Source organism: Microtus pennsylvanicus, chromosome 13 (genome assembly GCF_037038515.1).
Source record: "Microtus pennsylvanicus isolate mMicPen1 chromosome 13, mMicPen1.hap1, whole genome shotgun sequence".
NCBI classification, from domain to species: Eukaryota; Metazoa; Chordata; class Mammalia; order Rodentia; family Cricetidae; genus Microtus; species Microtus pennsylvanicus.
Genome location: NC_134591.1, coordinates 58,221,817 through 58,238,175, shown reverse-complemented (window position 1 = coordinate 58,238,175; position 16,359 = coordinate 58,221,817). Strand labels below are relative to the sequence as shown.

The 16,359-nt window shown below is 39.4% G+C and overlaps 1 protein-coding gene across 5 annotated transcripts in view; it reads left to right on the top strand.

Moving 5' to 3' along the window:
- Ago3 (argonaute RISC catalytic component 3) overlaps nucleotides 1-16,359 on the top strand; it is a 104,081-nt gene that overhangs the window by 32,053 nt on the left and 55,669 nt on the right. The window contains exons 2-3 of one of the 5 annotated variants that reach the window (XM_075946874.1): nucleotides 4,720-4,808; nucleotides 6,189-6,271. The exons of 3 other annotated variants lie outside the window; for them this stretch is intronic. The gene's annotated coding sequence lies outside the window, so the exon portion shown is untranslated. Of the gene's footprint in view, nucleotides 1-4,719; nucleotides 4,809-6,175; nucleotides 6,272-16,359 lie in introns of those variants that run through there. One more of the 5 variants, XM_075946875.1, reaches the window with a different exon arrangement.

The window sequence follows — 16,359 nt, the reverse complement described above, 5'->3', positions numbered from 1 at the left end:
CGACAGAAAACCTAATTTTTGTTTAATTATTTTAGTTCTTCCAACTTTGTTTTCTATAATTTCTCTTTCATTTTATAAGATTTTTCTTCTTCAGTTAGCTAAATTAAAGTTACTTTTTTGAACTAATCAGTAACCTTTATTTTTTCTTCATCAGTAAAAATATTCAAAAAACAATAAAGTTTCTTCTAATCACTGTTTGAGCTTCTCTGCACAGCCTCTGAATTGTAGTTTTTTGGTTTTTTTTTTTTTTTTTTTTTTTTGGTTTTTCAAGACAGGGTTTCTCTGTGGTTTTGGAGCCTGTCCTGGAACTAGCTCTTGTAGACCAGGCTGGTCTCGAACTCACAGAGATCCGCCTGCCTCTGCCTCCCAAGTGCTGGGATTAAAGGCGTGCGCCACCACCGCCTGGCTGAATTGTAGTTTTTCACCACATAATTTTCTAGAAACTGCAGCCTTCATTTTTATTTCATTTATTTATTTATCTATTTAGCTTTTCAAGACAGGGTTTCTCTGGCTGTCCTGGAACTCACTCTATAGACCAAGCTGATCTTGAACTCACCATATCCACCTGCCTCTGCCTCTTGAGTGCTGGGACTGAAGGTGTACCTCTCCACTGCCTGGCCTGCTACCTTCATTTCTATTACCCCTGTAACTCATATTGTTTCAGAGGCTTTTTAAATCTTTTTAATGTTTTTATTCCTTCAGGAGACTTCTTAAATTTTAAGTTATGATCTAACTGCTTTCTGTTTTGCTATAAATTTCAAGTTTCAACATGTTGTTAATCAGAGAATGTGGGAGGTCTTTGTTGTTGTTGTTCTGCAGCTTTCAAGACTCAATCCTCAGTTAGTTAAAAAACATCTTAAATATCTATTTTTATATTTTGTGTGTGTGCACATGAATATGTGCTTGTACGAGAGCATGAGTGTGGAGGTGAGAGTCTGCCCTCTTTTATTTTCCCGAGATAGGGTCTCACTATGTAGCCCTGACTGATTGTCCTAAAATCCCTCTGAAGACCAGGCTGCTCTGTTGAATTCACAGAGATCCACCTCCTCCCAGTGCTGGGATTAAAGATGAGCATCACTGTGACCAGCCTGCCCTCTTTTTCCATCGTGTAAGTCCTGGAAATTGAACTCAGCAATCTTGTTTATATTCTCTCTCTTTCTCTCTCTCTCTCTCTCTCTCTCTCTCTCTCTCTCTCTCTCTCTCTCTCTCTCTTCTCTCTCTCTCTTTCTTTCTTGATTCTCATGGGTATATGAAGTGCTAGAATTACAGGCCAAAGTGCCCAGCTGTGTTTTATGGTATTTGCAATACAAGAAAAAGACCTTTTCCTTTTCCTTCTTTCTTCCGTTTCTGTCATTGTTTGTCTGTGTGTTTGGTTTTTATTAGGGTATCAATATTTACCCCTGGCTGGCCTGGAACTTGCTAATGTAAACCAGGTTAGCCTTGAACTCATAACGATATACCTTCCTCTGCCTCCCAAGGGCTGGGATTAATGGTGCCTTCACCTGCTAAGCCTTTTTCCAGCCCCGATTTTGCCTAAATTTTTTTTAAATCTTTTTTTTTTATTGAGAAAATGAGAAAAAAAATCAAGTTTCCACCTCCTCCCAGCCTCCCATTTCCCTCCCCCTCCTCCCACCCTTCTCCCCCTCCTCCCACCCTTCTCCCCCTCCCCCCACTCCTTTCCCCCTCCCTCTCCAGTCCAAAGAGCAGTCAGGGTTCCCTGCCCTAGGACTTGCCTAAATTTTTTAACTTGGCTTTTAACTTTAAGTCATATCTATTATATATGTGGTACAATTGTTGAGTTTGTTTATTCTACTTATTATATTTGTTTCTAATGGTCTTACATCTTTAGCGCATATACTAGTTATGCTTCATTCTGTCCCCTGTGTGTACCATTTGCGTTCATCTTATGTCTGCCATTAAATATGTTAGTGCTTACTACCAGGCCTTTCACTCAAGTGTGGCCTGTAACCTGTTGATTTCAGTTCATCCTCCAGTTGTTTCTTCCAGAAGGGTTCATCTTAGTGAAAGTTGAGTTTGCGCATTATTGTGTTTAATTCTAAAGAAGATTAGGGCAGGAGGATTGCTGAAAATCCTAGAGCAGCCGGGCGGTGGTGGCGCACACCTTTAATCCCGGCACTTGGGAGGCAGAGGCAGGCGGATCTCTGTGAGTTCGAGGCCAGCCTGGTCTACAAAGAGAGTTCCAGGACAGGCTCCAAAGCTACAGAGAAACCCTGTCTCGAAAAAAAAAAAAGAAAGAAAAAGAAAAGAAAGAAAATCCTAGAGTAGCCTGAGTGACAGAGTGAATTCTAGACCATTTGGTACTACCTAGTGGGCCTTGTCTTGAAAAACTGAAAGAATTTTAATGTGCAGCCAGTGTTTTTTACTGTACCTTTTGGTATGTGTTTACTATATTAATTACTTAGATCTGCTTAACTTTTTTTCTTTACATTTACTTAATGTGTGTGTATATAGATGTGTCTGAATGAGCTCATGCCATGGTGTATGTGATGGTCAGAGGAGAGTGTGTGAGAGTTGGTTCTCCATCCACCTTGTGGGTCCTGGGATAGAATTCAGACCATCAGGTGGTGGCAGGCCTTTTTACCTGCTGAGCTAGCACACCAGCCCTCTTCCTTGAATTCTAAAGTATTTGCTCTTAGGTCTTTTCATGATTTCATTAAGATCTTTTTAGTAGGTAATGGTGGCACACACCTTTAGTTTTAGCACTAGGAAGGCAGGGACATGCAGATCTCTATGAGTTCAAGGCCTATATAATGAGTGTCATGCCATCCAAGACTACATGGTGAGACCCTGGCTTAAAAGAAAAAAAAACGCCGGGTGGTGGTGGCACACACCTTTAATCCCAACACTTGGGAGGCAGAGGCAGGTGGATCTCTATGAGTTCGAGGCCAGCCTGGTCTACAAGAGCTAGTTCCAGGATAGGTACCAAAGCTACAGAGAAACCCTGTCTCGGAAAATAAAATAAAAAAAAAAACAAGAAAGAAAGAAAAGAAAGAAATTTAATAGAGTTTTACCCTTAAGAAATGTTAAATTTCATTTTCATCTTTTGTCATATTGTCTGTTTAGTTTGTCAGGTGTAATGCACTGCTTTTTGGTATTTTTAGTTTGAGAAAAGACTCTCACTGTATAGAATAGCCCTAGTTGTTCTGAAACTATCCTCCTTCCTCAGCCTTTGAAGTGCTAGGATTATAAGATGTGCCTCTGCATCGAGCTTTATAGTGTTTATATACTGTCTTTGCATGAATGCTTACTTTTTTGTAGCTCATATTTGAATGAAATGTATTCACTCAAACCACTGGTAGAAGATGTAGGAAGAATGTTAGTTGCACTTTAGCATCAAGATGAGTTTCCAGGTTTCTCTTGTTGAAGGCTCCATCCAGAAGGGGGGAATGGAGTCATTCTTTAAACTACATCTTCATCTCCCATGCTTTCCAGTAACTTCCATGATTTAACTGTTGCAAGTTGCTCTTCATTTGCAGCTTTCCTACACAATTATTTCAAAATAAGAAATTACAAAAAATGCTTCATTTATAATTTTAAATAATATTTAAAGATTAATCAGTTTAAATTAATTTATTATTTATTTACTTACTTATCTTTTTTAAAAATATTTATTTATTTATTTATTATGTACACAATATTCTGTCTTTGTGTATGTCTGCAGACCAGAAGAGGGCACCAGACCTCATTACAGATGGTTGTAAGCCACCATGTGGTTGCCAGGAATTGAACTCAGGACCTTTGGAAGGGCAGGCAATGCTCTTAACCACTGAGCCATCTCTCCAGCCCCCTTACTTATCTTTTTATTTTAGGTTTTGAGACTGGGTTTCTCGGTGTAGCCCTGGCTATCCTAGAACTCACTTTGTAGACCAGACTATCCTGGAACTCACAGAGATCCACCTGTGTCTGCCTCCTGAGTGCTGGGATTAAAAGCGTGCGCCACCACCGCTAGGCAGAGACTATGATTTTAAACCACTCTCCTCACACTCTTATGCCTCCTTTTTCTTTCCCATCAGGAGCCCCATTCCATCTCAGTTCCAAACATGACCTTTAAGCTAAGATTCTTTCTCTCTGGGAATGAAAATATACTGTTTCCCCATAGAGTCTTTGTACTTCCTGTCATTCTGCAGTTGTCTACGTTCAGATATGACTTCTTGTATAGATTTTGCTAGTCCTGAATACTTGGGCTGTATTTACTTACAGTGTGGCATTTTCTTGGCTTTTTATCTCCTGGTTTTATCAAAATGTACTTTTATTAATATTCTCTTTGTTGATCTGTACAGTATCTAGGAAAAAGATGAGAAAATGGGACTAAATTGCTGTTATGTTTCTACCAGAACTTGAAAGTTTAGCTTTGAAAATTATTAAGAAGGAGTTTCTAAATAATCTATTGGTCAAACAAACCACGAAGGATATTTGAGTTTTGAACAGAATGATAATTAATAATATATACCAAAAGTGGTATGATTGATTTAAACTTAGAAAGAATTTAAAACTTTACTGACCTGTTAGAATAGAAGAAAAGCATCAGTAACTGGAGTATTTATCTTAAAATGTTAGAAAATTAAACACAAAGACACTAGAAGGAAACAAGAAATAAAAACAGGAGTTAATAAAATAAAAAGGAGTTTAAACCTGCTGGTAGGCAGACTTACTGGGGTTCTTACGAAAGGTAGTGACGCAATCGTATTTGTTTTCCAGAAAGAGACCTCTGGCAGCAGTTTGGAAAATAGATAGAGGAGAAAAGCTAATCTGAGAAGCCAGTAGGGGCTTTTCAATCACTAGCTCAGGTAAGAGATGCTAATGCTCTGATGTGGGATGGAGAGGAAGGGACATATTCATTCCAAGGAAAGGCTTAAGAACCATGTCCACAAAAGCAGAACTTTGGGTGTAGTTACTGGCACATGGAACTGACTAGAAATAGACCAGAAACTACTAAGCTTTTAAAGAAATTATACTTACAAATAAACTATAAGCCTGGTATATCAAATCTATCAAAAGTTTATCCAAAGAAGCAGAACTGGTAGGAAATACATAGAGAGTCAGTTTGTACAGTTGTGATGAAGCTGATCTGAAATCCTTAGAGAAGGTGACAAGAATAGCGTTCTTGGACATAATCTAAGCTGCTGGCTGTAGATGGAGCTGCTTCTTTCCTTCTCTTAGGCTCATCCACATTATCCTAGATAATGTCCTTTATGTTCAGTCACCTAATTATGAGCTTTGATTACATCTATAAAATAACTTCTCAGCAACGCCTATATTAGTGTTTGATTGAAATAAATAAAAACTAATAGCCTAGCCAAGTTGATACGCTAAGAAAAACATAAGCTGAGTGTGATAGACTTAAACCTGTTAGTACTCAAGAGGCCGAGGCAAAATTTATATATTCTTGTAAGTTTAAGGCCAGTCTGGGCTACATAGTGAGTCTGAGAGCAACTTGAGCTACAGAACAAGAAAGACTCTGCCTATTTGTTTATTTACTTATTATTTATAAGCCCTATCAATAGTTGGCTGAATTTTACTACGATTTTTTTAGTCATTGAAACAAGTCTAGAAGCAGTACCATATATGTTCTAAACTAGTTTTTTGTCTAGCATTTTTTTTTGTCTAAAAGTCTATAGTGGTGAGTGCTGAAGTTAGAATGCTAGACCAAACATGGTGACTCACCTGTGATCCCAGGACTCAAAGAGTGATCGGGATCCGGAGTTTAAGGTCACCCTAAGCTACACAGAGAGTTTGAGGTCAGCCTGGGATAAATAATGAGACCTTGTCTTTTAAAGCAAACAGTGCCTAGTGTGGTACTGTCTGCCTGCAATTCTAGCTCTTAGAAGACCCAGGCAGGAAGGGAAGGCTCAAGGCCAGCTGGGCTGCATAATGTGAGTCTTTAGGAGAGATAGCGTAGACAGAAACAGAAAGGGGAGGGTAAAGTCATGATGAATTATAGCATTTAAGGAAACAAGTGAGCCAAGAGTTGCTGTTACAAGCAGTATGGGAACAAAAAGAAAAAAATAAGTAAAATCCAGTTCAAAGTTGAAGTCAACAAAAGTGTATTCAAACATTAGATGATTTCAATTTAACGAGACTTTGGCAGTAAAATAAGAGCAAGAAAGAAAATCAATGCTATGATTTTTAGTCACTATCGTGTTTTCTAACTTCTGTTCTTCTTACAGGTTTCAGTCTACATGTTACTTCCTTAAGAAGCAGTGTTTGACACCCTTCTCCCCCAGTCCAGCCACCCCCAAGTCTGAGTTAGGTATTTGTCTTATGTATTCCCACAGCACAGTGTACGCCCCCTATAATGGCATGTTCCTCCCTGAGATATCTGCTTTCTGTTCTGCGTCTCCTGTGAAAATGGACATAGAGTGTTGTCGTTCGCCAGTGTACGCTCCATGCCTAGCATAACTCACACCAGGCAAAGAATGAACACATCCAAGAGCATGGAAAAGGAATGCCCAAAAGGCTTGGAAAGCAGAAACATTTACAGGACAAAGTGATAGCCAAGCTGAATAAACAATATAATATAGGAAAAAGATTTGTAGTTTAGGTTGAAAGGAATAAATTTTCTGAAGTCTGTAAAATACAAAAATTTTACTGAAAGATGTGAAACAAACTTCAAACCCCCCCCCCAAAAAAAAAAGAAAAGAAAAGAAAAGAAAAAATGTTGTATTTATTTAGAAATCCTAAGATATAAGTTATCCCAAAATAAACTTTTAAGTACAACACTAATTAAAACCTAATGGTCTATGTTAGGATACTTCCTAAGTCTGTTTGGTTTTGAAACAGTGTTTCACTAAGTAGCCCAAGCTGTCCTAGACTCTACATAGAGCAGAGCTCTGCCTCCCAAGCGCTGGGATTAAAGGTTGCACAGTCACACAAAGCTTGATAAGTCTGTGTTTGTATTGAAGGATAAATGATCACGAGAAACCAATACAATTTTAAAGAAAAAGGAATTGCCTTCTTAAGTGTGAAACACTAACCGTTAGATACAATGCTGTAAGTGCAGCGACAGACAGATTAATGACTCGGAGAGAGAACCTAGAAACAAAGCAGCTGTGCATTTATGAAAACTTTGTAAATTGTGAGTTGGCATTTCAAGTTAATGGGGAGAAGGAAAATAATAAATTATATTTAACAGTTATAAACATTTTGAAAAAATATTTGGATCCAGCTGGGTAGTGGTGGTGCAAGCCTTTAATCCCAGTTCTTGGGAGGCGGAGGCAGATAGATCTCTAAATTTGATGCCAGCCTGGTCTCCAGAGTGATTTCCAGGATGGCATTTGTCCCATTGTCCAGCATTTGTAATCCCATTGTTGGGGTGTCAAAGCGGAGAGGATCCCTGGGGCTTGCTGGCCAGACATTCTACTGCATCAGTAGATACTAGATTCCTGGAAAGACCCGACAAAAACTCAAGTGGGGAAGACACCTGACGCTGACTTCTGTCCTCCACATGTGCACGCGCGCGCGCGCACACACACACACACACACTAACCTAAGCAAAAAAAAAAAAAAAGACAGAAAAGTAAACTGTCAAAAGTTGGAGTTTGTATAAATCCACGAAGTTAAAATAATAGAACGTTTGCAGTTCATAGAACAGAGCTTTATAGACTCTAAGGATAAATAAACAGAAGAATGGGTAGTTCTCAAAGAAGAAGAACCAATGACTAATACATAGATTCTCAAATCCACTAATAATCATGAAATTACAAGTAGAATCAATCAAGATACCATTTCACACATCCGATCTGTACAGGTTTTTAAGTCTTATAAAATCATCACATGCCTATACTCCAACTATTTGGGTCATCAGAGAGATTATTCAAGTTCAGACGCTAGCTTGTGCAGCAAGTAAGACTCAGCCTCAACAAAAACATATAGAAGGCAACAAATGTTGGTGAGGAACTCACATGGTTTAGAAATATGCTTTAGTATAACTATTTTAAAGAATAGTTTTTGTTGGAATGGTTTGTTGAGGTGTTTTTTTTTATTTGGTTTGGGTTTTGGTTAATTGTTTTAAATTTAGAGACAGAATCTAACGTAGGCCAAGCTGGTTCTACAGAGAGAGTTCCAGAATAGCCAAAGGTGCACAGAGAAACTCTGTCTCAAAAACAATAACAACAACAAAAATTATGGCATCTTGATTAAATGAACATAGTGCCTGAAATTTTAAATGTTTCTCCCCTTCTAAGCTTTATTAAGATGTGATTGACAAAGCTGTGTATGTTTAAGGCATACAATACATTTGATAATATATGTTCCAGGGTTGGAGAGATGGCTCAGTGGTTAAGAGCACTGGTTGCTCTTCCAGAGGACTGGATTCAATTCCAGCACCCTGTGGGTGGGCAGCTCACAACTGTCTGTAACTCTAGTTCTAGGGGCCTGACCCCCATGGCAAAACACCAATGCATATAAAATAAAAAAAATAAGATAATATATGTTCCATGTGGAATCATCACCTTCTGCAGCACCCCAATACCTCACATACTAGTCACATTTGTGTTCGCTTCTGAGACCATTTGAGACCTACACAGTGAATATGCGCATAAATATACCTTAATTATATATATATACTGTATTAGTTAAGTACACATTAGTTCTTAGAACTTAACCAATACCTGAACATCCGTGCTCTTTGACCACTGTGTCTTCATTTTTCCCACCTCCAACCCTCCCAGTAGCGTGGTAACTACCATTCCACTGTTTCTGAGTTTGGATTCTAAAATTCCACTTCTAGGTAAAACCAAATAGTAATTGTCTTTCTGTGCCTGGTATATTTCACTGAACATACATGGCCTCTAGATTCATCCATGTTGTCAAAAAATTACAGGACTTCCTTCTTTTTTAAAGAATAATAAACTCTTTCACACACAACACAATTTTTTTTTGTTTTTGTTTTTTGTTTTTTTTTTTGATTTTCGAGACAGGGTTTCTCTGTAGCTTTTTGGTTCCTGTCCTGGAACTAGCTCTTGTAGACCAGGCTGGCCTTGAACTCACAGAGATTCGCCTGCCTCTGCCCTCCAAGTGCTGGGATTAAAGGCATGCGCCACCACCGCCCAGCCACAACACAATTTTTTAAAATCCATTGATGTGTCAGTAGCTATAGGTTGTTGGTGTATCTCCGCCATTCTGAATGGTGCTGCAATGAAAACGGGAATGCAGATGTCTCTTTGACATAGTGGTTTTTAATTTGCTTTCATTATAAAGCCAGAAATAAGATTGCTGTACCATAAGTAGTTAAATTAAGTAATTTTAACGGTACATAGAGAACCACAACCTTGTACATGTTAAGCAGATGTCCTACCACTGACCTGCATGCCCAACAGTTTATAATATTTAAGTAACTTAATACATTTTCCACAATACCTGTACCAAGGATTTACTTATTTATTGCCAGTAAAATGCATTAATAATGTAAAATTAATGTTACTATGAACAATAACAAGAACTGAGAAGTGTTGTTCTGGTCACCTTACTTGTTAAATATCATTTCTTTGTTGCTGTGTGGTTTTGATTTTACAACCCTTGTACCTGTTTACAACACTAAACTAAACAACATTTACTAAAGTTGAAATTAACTAGAGTAGGCTGGTACTGAGCAATGTAAATACCACAGGGAAGCGGGGTTCCGGTGGCTCCATGGATAGTCACCTGCTCCCAGGCTTGACCACCTGAGTTTGATCTCTGGGACCCACAAGATAGAGAAAGAAAACTGACTCCTGCAAGTTGTCCTCTGACCTCCACATGCACACTATGGTGCATGCGCGTGCATGCACACACACATACACATACATACACACACAAAAATAATAAATAAATGAATGAATTTATAAATAAATGTTTTGGATTTTTTTAAAGGAAATACTACAGAGCTGATCCAGTGAGGACAGGCGTCTACTGCCAGGCTGGTGACACCTAGGCACACCAAATCGATAGATCAGAGTTTAGGAAGTACTGCAAAGGGAAGTGCTGAATGCAGTGGGCCGTGCAGAGGAGCCATTGCACTCTCAGTGGCTGAGAAACACTTCCTAAGGAGATGACAGGTGGGGGAAACAAGTTGGCATTGGAGCGTGGAAAAAGACTCTAATTAATCTTTAAACCTGTGACCAAAGGTATCTTGAGAGAAATTGTTCGGTGGCATTTGGTACCCGAACTCTCAGTTAAGCAGGTAAACACTATATTTTACTAATCTAAGACTCAGAGTTTTTTTTCCCCATATTCAACTTCTCTGAGATTGGGCACTGTCTTAGAATTAATGATTTGTCCCAGTTTGATTTCTTTTTATTGGTGTTTGTCGTATTGCTGTCAGTGGCACCTTAGAATTCAATTAAATTCAGAGAAATTGGCCCATTTTGAGGTCACCCCATTAACTGCTTGGATTTTATTGTTGTAATTCATATGTGTAAGAAGCATCCTGTCCCTTAGGTAGAGTTTGCTTTGTCAGGATTGGGGCTCAGGGGTACTAGGGACTAATCTGGGGCCTGTTGCATGCTAAGAACATACTACTACTGAGCCACATCCCAAACCTTTCCTCCAAGCATTTTATGTTATTTTCTCACATAAATTCCCACCATAGAAGTGAGTGCAGTGGTGCACAATTATAATTATGTCCACGTGGGCTGAGGTGGGAGGATCACTTGAGAGTACTAGCTCAGAATGAGCCTGGGTAACACAGAGTGACTGACTCCATTTCAAAATACACTCCCCAAACACAGTTATGTTAGCACATACCCCAAACTGAGTAGTACAGAGACCAAAGGCTGTCTGCCAAAGCTCCACATGAGCCTCACTTAAATGTCGAAGTCTGGTTCCACAGTTTATGAGTGTGATGTAACTGTACTGTATCACTTAAGAAGCAGGTTCTTGAAAGGCAAGTCTTACACCTTAGACATCTTAGCTTCAAACAGATTATTTTACACACAGAGTAACTCAGTGGTAGGGCATTTGCTTAAGGTGTAAATTCCTGGGTTCCTTCAAAACAAAATCTTTTTAAGATTTTTCAATAAAAAGTAGCTTTCTTTAAAACGTTCTTTATCAAGCCGGGCGTAGTAGCACATGCTTGTTGCCTCGTCTATTTAGAATATATCAAATAGACAAACTAAACATTTGTTGAAAATAAATCTTAAATCTATTTTAAAATAATTCTTTGGTATACTGTTATTTTCCCTTTTGTTTTGCACACTAATGGATGTGTTTAATTTTCCATAAGGATTTAAATCTTCTCTGGGCATGGTGATGCATAGCTATAATCCTAGCACTTGGAAGGAACATCAGGAGTTCAAAGTCATCTTCATCTATATAATAAGTTCCAGACCAGTCAGGGGAAAAAAATTTAGTCTTACCTGAGTATTTGATGCTACAGGACATAGAAAATAGTGTTTTCCAGAGCTGATCAATATTTTAATTTTATAATCACCAAAGCTGAGAATGTGGCTTGGTAGAAATATGTAGTACAGAATAACAGAAGACTTGTTAGGAATATTTCCGGAATTATTGGAGGCTCTGTCCCAATCCCAAACCAAAATTCTTTTAACAATTTTTTTTTAGACTCTAGCCAGCAATTTAGACTGTTTGTTTGTTTGAGACAGGCCCTTGGCTCTTGAAACTCACCTGTAGACCTTGAACTCACAGAGGATCCGCCTGCCTCCCACCTCCCAGGTGCTGGGAGTAAAGGCATTGGATGCCACGTGCAGCTCAACCATCAGTCTTAAAAAGCAAACATTCTAATATAATGGAACTTGAAGGTACACTAATTTGATTTATGCTAGGGAATGACAAATATTAATTTTATTTTTCATAACTATATTAAAGTATTCTAAATAAAAGAAAACTTGGGCACACAGTAAAATTTCTACAGTTCTTCACAGCATACAGCAGTCCCTGATTTGAGCCAAAGTATTTGAGGCAGCGTTCGTTAGAATGACTTGGTGCTATGGTAGATGTAGCTCAGAGTTCTCGTGCTATGGCACGGGCAAGCACTTAAGAAACAGTGCAGATTCGTCACAGGCTAGATACTCAATTTTCAGTCATTGAGCCAGAAGCCTTTTATTGTTGCCAAAAATTTCACAGTCCCCATATTCAGTCAGACTCACAGTTTATTGTGATCAAAGCCAGGGTTATCCAGGAAGTCTGTCCTTATGTTAGAACAGCGTGGTGGTGATAAGAATATCAGTGCAGCCTGCAGATCAGTTTCTTGACTCATTTCTGTTTGACCAGGCTGGCCTAGAACTCAGAGATCTGGCTTTCTCTGCTTCCAAAGTGCTGGCATTAAAGGCGTGCGCTACCACCACTGGCTTGAGTGTGCCTTTCAAACTTGACTTACTGTGTGGTCCTTTTGAGATCACACTTGATTGTTGTCTTAGACATTCCTTTGTCAAGTAATTCAAAAACATTAATAGACAAGAAGAAGAAGCTGACATCAGGGCAAAGTGGTGAACGAAACTGCCTCCCAGTGGTGGTGGGGATATTACTCCAAAACACAAATTAACTAAAGACACTGTAAAATACAGTGAGTGGTAAATGAAAAATTCACATGGAAAACAACAACAGATCCCAGCCCAGAAACAACAAAAAGATTATAAAATAAAACAAAATGCCAAAATGGGCTGGGTTGAGGCAGAGGAATTAAAAGTTGGAGGTCATTCTCTGCTACATTGAGTTGAAGGCCAGTCTGGTGTACATGGACCCTCTCTGGGGAAAGTAAAAACTTAAACCACACACCTAGAAAATAGGAAGGTGGGACACATCCCCATAGATTCAGAAACCCTTATCTGAAGGGTCGGTGGAGTGATGCCTGGCTCTCCTGTCTTAGCCTCAGATGGTGATTTTAGCAGGTTCTCTCCTGGTTTTACACCATAAGAACCAAGTTTCAACTTGCTCTTTCAGGCGTCCTGCTATTGACACCTTGGGAGCCTCTCAGCCAGGGCAGAGGTCCATTTCTCAATGTTTTTGTTGTTGTTGTTTGTTTTTCTGGCTTTTTAAACGTTTATTTATTTATTTAGTGTATATGTATGTACACATACATACATGCATGTACTCATGTACACGTCATAATGCACATGTACAGTTCCAAGGACAACCTACAAGAATCAGTTACTTCTCAACCTCCGCCTTGTGGGTCCCAGGGATTCAATTCAGATCAAGGCTTGACTTCAAGTGCCTTTATCCTCTAAGTCATCTTGCTGACCCAAAAATCTCTTGATTTTTTTGACATAATCATTCATAGTTCTATTTTTCCTTCTTGGGACTGCCTTTGCTATAAATCTAACCATTCTGGTAAATTGCAAGTTATTTTAATTTTCATTTTATTTTAAGAATTCTTCCAATTACGCCTGATTTTTCCAGTGACCCTATTGGTCATTCAAGCACATATTGTTTAATTTCCATGTACTTGTAGTTTCTGTTGCTACAATGTCCAGTTTTGTTTCATTACAATCTGGTAGAATAAATCATTGAAGGCTTTTATATTTTGCAAAATCTTGCTCCATTTAGAGAATTTTCTGTGGCCTGCTGCATGTATATTCCACAGCTATTGGGTAAAATATTTTGTAGATGATTTTTTAATGAAAATGAACCTTTAGCTGGGTGGTGGTGGCACACGCCTTTAATCCCAGCACTTGGGAGGCAGAGGCAGGCGGATCTCTGTGAGTTGAAAGCCAGCCTAGTCTCCAAAGCTACAGAGAAACCCTATCTTGGAAAAACCAAAAAAAAGAAAAAGAAAAAGAACCTTTAATTATAAAGTAATTTAGATTCATAGGGAATTAGGGAGGGGAGAGTTCTCGTATACCTGGTAACCAGTTTTCCCACTGTTAGCATTTACATTAATAAGAGAGAAAGAACATGTGTATCCGATCATTAAAGCTTATCAATAGCATCTTTCTGGTAATGATAAATGTGGCATGTAAGTGTTTATTTAGTTGCTACTGCTGCTCCCAGCTATACTCAGGCTTGCTGCTCGGTTCCTGTTCTTTTTTTAGGAATTTAAGAGAAAAGGGTATATAAGAGGCAGTTTTTAAACACCTTACTCACATACTGAAAAGTGTCTTTTTTACGCTCCTTAACAAAGTTAACTGATAGTTATTCAGGGGATGAAGCAGTAGGATCTCTTGAGGCCGGCGAAGCAAGACCCCCTCTTAAGAGAAGCAAGCTTCTGTGCCAGAACTTCCCTTTCAGGAGCATGGGAGCACTTCTCCATTTGTAGCTGTCGTCTTTGCTCTGGCTCAAACCTAGGGCATGTATAGTGCCTGCTAAGCCCTGTTCTATTTGTATAGTTTATATACTATAAAGTCCACCCTTTTGTCTTTTTAGTCTCATGGGGTTTTGTTTGTTTATTTGTTTGTTTTGTTGTTGTTGTTTTGTTGGATTTTTGCGGGGGGGGGGTGTAAGACAGGGTTTCTCTACAGCTTTGGAGCCTGTCCTGGAACTAGTTCTTGTAGAGCAGGCTGGGCTCGAACTCACAGAGATCCACCTGCCTCCCAAGTGCTGGGATTAAAGGTGTGTGCCCCCACCCCCTGGTTTTTAATCTCAGTTTTGAGTTACTTTCTGAAATTTTCCTAAATCTTCTAGCCCTTTGCTCATTTTTTAATTTCTGTGTTTTAGTAGTTCTTTCCTGCTTCCTGGAAACTAATTTTTTAATAGCATTCCATTCTTGTTTTACAAGTGCAATAGCCTCTTTTAGCTCTCTGAGCATAATAGTTTATTTTGGGTTTTTTCCTATATTTACTTACGTTTCCCTTCTTGGTTTTAGTTTTGAGTTTTGTTTTGTTATTTGAACATGTCCTTTTTGTCTCCTGGCTCAGTGGGAGTCTAAAACTCTGAATGGAAGCCCTTCATGCACAAATGAGGCTTGTTAACTTCATCACAGGGTAAAATCAGAGGCTGGGATGTGTAATTTTTAAGTCTCTTCTGAGTAGGTCAGGTTAGTCAAAAACACCTGTCTAAAAACTAGACAGTCTGCTCGTCCACATTCTGAAAACCAAGTTGGAGACTGGAACCAGAAGAATTTCTGTGTCAGCATTTCATGTGTCCAGTCATTTAATCCGTGGCTTGTGGTATGGGCCTGTGCCTTCAGCTATGCCTGGCATCCTCCTTCCAGAGAGTTTTTGTTTTGATTTACCTTTTTCAAAGAATGAGCCTCCAGACATCTGCAAGGACACAGGGTAGCTGTTCACTAGTGTGGGCTCCGTTAGGGGGGCCTCAGAGTCTGCCTACCTCTCAGACTGCTTTCCTCCTTATATTTTTGCACTATCTCGCTTGGCTCTTAGATTTTTTTAGATTTTTTTTTTTTTCCGAGACAGGGTTTCCCTGTGTAACAGCCCTTGCTGTCCTGAAACTAGCTCTTGTAGACCAGGTTGGCCTCAAACTCACAGAGATCTGCCTGTCTGCCTGTATCTGCCTCCTGAGTTCTAGGGTTAAAGGCATGTGCCACCACCGCCCAGTGTAGATCATTTTTTTCCATTACTGCCTGTGTATCTGTCAGAGTAGCTGAGCTTAAGTCTAACAGTATGGACACAGGTGGACTGTGTCCAATGTGACTTTGTTTTTGAATTTTATTAATTACATGTTTTTATTGCATGGTAGGGACCTGTGCTGCAGTGCATTGTGGAAGCCAGTTCTTCCACCATGTAGGTCCCTGGGATGGAACGTGTATGATCAGGCTCCGTAGCAAGTGCTTTCACCTGCAAAACCACCTCCCTGGCCCCACCATCGTAACTCAATGCTGCTCGTGAGAGGTCAGAGATTGAAATCATTGTGAAAGAATTATTATAAGTGATCCAAGTTGCTCAAAAAAGTTATCTAAGAAAGAAATGTACATTCCTCATGACCCAACAGTGTCACTCACAGAGAATCTGTTCCAGAGGTGTGCATACACGAGTGTGTGTGTGTGCCCAACGTGCACAATGGCCCACATTTATAATCTCAATACTTGGAAGCTGAGGTGGGAGAAATGTAATTTTGAGACCAGTCTGTGCTATGACACCCTATTTCAAAAGAGTGAAACGGGATTTAAAACAAACAAACAAACAACACTAACAAAAAAGAAGCCCGGCATGGTAGCCCATTTCTATAATCCTATCAAGCAAAGGAAAAAGCAGGAGAATTACAAGTACAGCCTTGACTACAGGATGAGTTCCAGGCCAGCAAGACCATGTCAGAGAGAGAGAGAGAGAGAGAGAGAGAGAGAGAGAGAGAGAGAGAGAGAGAGAGAGAGAGAGAGAGAGAAAACCAAGACAGAGGGACAGAGGTGGCACACATCTTTAATCCCAGCACTCAGGAGGCTGAGGCAAGTGGATCTCTGTATATTCAAGGCCAGCCTGAACTACAGAGCAAGTTCCAGGACAGCCAGGG